This window comes from Danio aesculapii, chromosome 12 (genome assembly GCF_903798145.1).
Source record: "Danio aesculapii chromosome 12, fDanAes4.1, whole genome shotgun sequence".
In the NCBI taxonomy this organism is placed as follows: domain Eukaryota; kingdom Metazoa; phylum Chordata; class Actinopteri; order Cypriniformes; family Danionidae; genus Danio; species Danio aesculapii.
The window spans coordinates 20,730,899-20,736,025 of NC_079446.1; the positions used below are offsets into that span (position 1 = coordinate 20,730,899).

Consider the following 5,127-nt stretch of genomic DNA (forward strand, 5'->3'; position numbering starts at 1 on the left):
GAAATAAACACAAATATATTAGGCTGTGTAATGAATCTATATTATATATGAGTTTCACTATTTAAATTGAATTACATGGCTTTTACATGGCATCTAAATTTATTGAGATGTACTTCTATTTGAGTATCTCGCATTAGGCAATTGTGCCTACAATGACTTTGAAGCATCTGCTGCCAGTGTGAACATCTCCACCGATTACTGAGGTCATGATGGCCGCACCACAAGATATATACATACACGAAGCAACTCTTTCTTAAATATTTCTCAAAACTTGGAATATTGTAATTTATCGAAAAGGAATAGACAGTTTGTAATGTACCAATACATCTTCCCAAAATTGCCAGAAGAGCTTGTGTGAAGTTGCTCCTTAAACTTCATAAATGTATTATATGTTGTAAGGAATTTACCATTAAATAGCTTTTTTTAAATATGGACTATTCTTGTGTTATTTAAAGTCCATTAATTAAATGAGCCGATTCGTAAATAAAGTTTATCATTTTATATATTCGTCACATATATAAACACATTTTCCCTACCAAGCATCTATTTTGTAGTTACACTTTGAAGGCTTACCTTTGCATGAACTCCAGAGTTACATCAACTTCCAATGGATAACTGATGTTGAGACTGTAGTAGGTCACAAACATCATCAGAAGGGCATCACCACAATTTGTGACACCATCGTTCACAATGGTCTGATCCACAGCAATCATAAAGCGTCCAGCTGTCAGGGGAGAATTCCCTACATTACACAAACACACACATTGGTCAAATTTTAAAAAGACAACAGTGCTTACATGGCTATTTCTCCTTTTCAGTTAACTACCCTGATGAAGAAATAATAATAGTAAAAAATATAAATTTTTATGGTTTACTAGAAACCCCAGCAAGATTTAATTTACCTGTCACTTAAACTTGACACAACATCTTTAATTTCCGACTCACTCAACTGAGTATTTGCTTGCAGAGCACCTTGAAGTAGATCAACTACATACTGGTGGCACACAGAGTTAAGACTGTCAATTTGTTCCACAATCATTTGAATAGTCGAGGAAGGTATAAGGTATTTGGCTTATAACTTCATATAAAACCGAGATAAAGTCCTCATATCATATCAGGTGGGCACAGGATATTCTCTGGCTCATCAATTCTTACCTCTGGTGCATTTTGAGCAACATCAAGTGACTCACTCTGCACAGAATGAACAAAATACACATCTGATACCTGTAAAGATGTAGCATTTTTATGATATTTAGAGAGGTGATCAGTAAAGGAGGACCTCAATGAAAAGGTTTTGCCACACATTTTAAATGGGCAATCTTTCTTCGAAACGTGATTTTAAATGATCTAAGAGATCTTTAAGATCATTGCACTTTCTGACAAAGTGGATTTTGACATATCAGTGGACCCTGTACTGTTTCCCACTGCAATATGGATGACTGTCTATGGTGGCGCAAAATGACTTTTAAAGCAATTGTACTTTGTGAATCTTGATTTGCAACCAGCTACACAACAGGCATATTCACTATGAGCTTCATTTTTGTGTAACTGTTGGTGATTTACATACCCTTTCAGTGTTTTTGAAGCAATGCCACATATAGGACATGTGAAAGCTTTTAAAACACTTGCCATGTTGCATACTCACTTCAGTGTAATAGAGATATATTTGAGCTTGAAAATGCCTTCTTGCTTCAGGTAGTTTCACGTTTAAATTCTTGAATCAAACAACTGAGGGTGAAAAAAAAGAGACAGAAGTTTGCAAATGCTTGCTATGTAAAAATTATCCAAGTATAACTAAACACAAATCACTGAAAACTCACAAACTCCCATTTTATACAGAAAAGTCAAATGCCTGTAATCTTTATGAAAAATTCTGTGAAATTTGTAGTATAGTTAACCTTTTCTGAAATGAAATGCAGCTTGTAACGTTAATGTTTTCCCCTTACAAATGTGACTATAATAGCACAGTATGAGTGACTATTTCCCCCGTTGCATTTCAGCTTTATATCAACTAATTTACGTTCAATTTATGCCAGACTCAACGCTGACTTGTTTTAAACCAAACCATTATCTTTTATAACACTTTAGACGGTATCTTGGTCGTTAAAAATCTCAACGAAGTAACGTAAGGTTAATGTGGCATATTGCTATTATTTTAAGCAAATCTTTAATGTTAGCCTAGTTAACCAGCTAACTTGTGTGTCAAAAACACGGCCACAGAAAACAACAAAAGCATAAGTTTTAAATTAGGCAATTAGGAATTATTTTATTCGGCAACGTTGAATTTGAAGCTAAAACTCAGCTGCAACCTTAACGTTACTTAGCAAACATAACGTATGTCCTACATTACTCGCCTTGTCTATCAAAACGTACACTTTGACAGTTGTATATTTGAATACGTCGATAGGTACTTTAGAGTCAAGCTTTTGGCGTTACCTCACAGATGTGGAGTTTCCTCTTCACAGCAGAGAAGTGAATTTGCGCGGCCGCGTCTCCGTTCAGATGGCGCGCTTTCTTCCCGTGTTCAGCGCTGCCACCTTTCAGTCGTGTTCTGATGTCGTAAAATGATTGCTATGCTAATCGTGTTACGAACACAGAAGTAGGCCATGTAATGTTTAGTTAACTTTTTGTTGACTTGTAACTGTAAAGATTGATTAGAAAAAATATTTACAAGTCATAACATGCATACACAAGTAATATGTGTGATTAGTCACTAGGAGAAAAATAATATAATAGCATACATCATACATATTATAGAAAATGAATATAATAATTAAAATGAGCATTTTTTTTTTGTATTTTACAGTGCATGTACTGTACAGTATGTGGCCTAAAATACTAGGCTATTATTTGACATTTATAACTTCAATTTAATCTTCACTTTAACAGGTTACAGAAAATCACGTTTATCCACATAATCATCACATGTGACCACGCATGAAGTTCATGTGACCACATGTGGAGACTTGTTCGAGATGACACGTTATCCTGTGAACAGCTGGCAGTTAAAGTTGGACAAATAGTCTAACCCATGTTATAACATGTGGAGCACATGAAACTCATTCCAACATGCTCACCATATTGCATTTTAGCAGCTTTGCTACAATTTATTCAGCAACTGCTTGTCAACCTTGTTTACAAATATTTATTTGAATGAGCTATTGTATACAAATTGCATGTTCACATTTTGCAAGATTCAACATTCACATTAAAAAAGACATTCATGTGTATTTTCAGCCCAATATGCTACAAGTTTTTTACTTATTTATTTGTAAACCTCAACATCTTGGTGCTATTGGTGTTACTTTTACATTTCATACTTTACAAAACAATAAAACAAACCCTTAAAAAAATAACTGCAGTAAACTGAAGTAAAACTGCAGTACAACTGTGGAACAATAGCAGTATAAAGAATAACTGCAGTAAAAATATTTGCTACTGCAAAATTGCAATATAATGAAGTATACAGTTCAACTACATTACTACATATTGAATTGAAAGTTCAACGCCAGTTTAATTTTCAGTACATTAAAGTACAACTATAAAAAAAGGTAAACTGCAACTTTACTCCACTTGTGCATTGTAGTGCTGTACAGTCTAATTTGCCAATGGTGTGATAATTGGACTACTATAAGCTACTGTACTTGTTTTTGTACTTATTTTCAGGTATTTTCTTATGGTAAACTAGTCATCTTCTAAATAGAATTTGAAAAGTTTATTAGCAAAAACAGATATGTGCAAGGCGCAGTGGGTAGCACTGTCGCCTCACAGCAAGAAGGTCACTGGTTCAAGTCTCGGCTGGGTCAGTGGTAATTTCTGTGTGGAGTTTGCATGTTCTCCCCGTGTTAGCGTGGGTTTCCTTCGGGTGCACCGTTTCCCACACAGTCCAAAGACATGCGCTATAGGTGAATTGGGTAGGCTAAATTGTCAATAGTGTATGTGTGTGAATGAGTGTGTATGGGTGTTCCCAGTGATGGGTTGCAGCTGGAAGGGCATCTGCTGCTTAAAACACATGCTGGATAAGTTGATGGTTTATTCCGCTGTGGCGACCCCAGATTAATAAAGGGACTAAGCCGAAAAGAAAATGAATGAATAATATGTGCAATTTCACATGCACATGTAGTCAAGTGAAACTTCACATGCAAAATCATGTGACATTTCTGTAAGGGATGATTATATCTTCAATGGTACTAAAATCACTTTAAATGTGGTTCGATTTTTGTTAACCTATTTTTACAGGAATAATCAGTAAATATTAAAGTCAAATTACACATTACTCTCTGAAAATACAGAAAATTTTATTAAAAAAACTGAAAAAACATTCATTCATTCATTCATTTTCTTTTCGGCTTAGTCCCTTTAATAATCAGGCGTCGCCACAGCGGAATTAACTGTCAACTTATCCAGCATATGTTTTACACAGCGGATGCCCATTCAGCTGCAACCCATCACTGGGAAACATCCATACACACTCATTCACACACATACACTACGGACAATTTAGCCTACCCAGTTCACCTGTACCGCATGTCTTTGTACTGTGGGGGAAACCGGAGCACCCGGAGGAAACCCACGCCAACATGGGGAGAACATGCAAATGCCAACTGACTCATGCCGAGGTTCGAACCAGCGACCTTCTTGTGAGGCGATTGTGCTACCCACTGCGCCACCTGAAAAAACATGTAATACCAAAATACTAACAATTATCTGTAAATTGGAATTTTGAAATGTTGGAATTTTTAAATACAGAAAATATCTGTAAAAATATATATTTCACTGTATAATGAAAAAACAGGAAAATTCTGTAAAAAAATACAGACAATTATCTGTAAAATAACATTTATTTTTTACAGTTTATTTTTACAGGAATAATCTGTAAATATTAACGTAAAATTACGTGTTACTCTCTTAAAATACAGAACATTTCCTTTAAAAAACAGAAAAAGAATGTAATACCAAAATACAAGCAATAACTGTAAATTTAATGTAAGATTTTTTTATTACAGAACATATCTGTAAAACAACAGGTATTCACTGTATAATGAAAAAACTGAAAAATTCTGTAAAAAAATACAGACAATTACCTGTAAAATAACGTTTATTTTTTACAGTGCACATTACTTTCAC

At 34.6% G+C, this 5,127-nt stretch overlaps 1 long non-coding RNA gene across 1 annotated transcript; it reads right to left on the reverse strand.

Moving 5' to 3' along the window:
* Positions 1–642: 642 nt before the first annotated feature.
* LOC130238269 (uncharacterized) lies at positions 643–2,521 on the reverse strand. The gene is made up of 3 exons (XR_008838622.1): positions 2,437–2,521; positions 1,646–1,728; positions 643–742 (listed from the first exon to the last, which is right to left on the reverse strand). It is a non-coding gene; the product is annotated as an uncharacterized LOC130238269 (long non-coding RNA).
* Between the last annotated feature and the right edge of the window lie 2,606 nt (positions 2,522–5,127).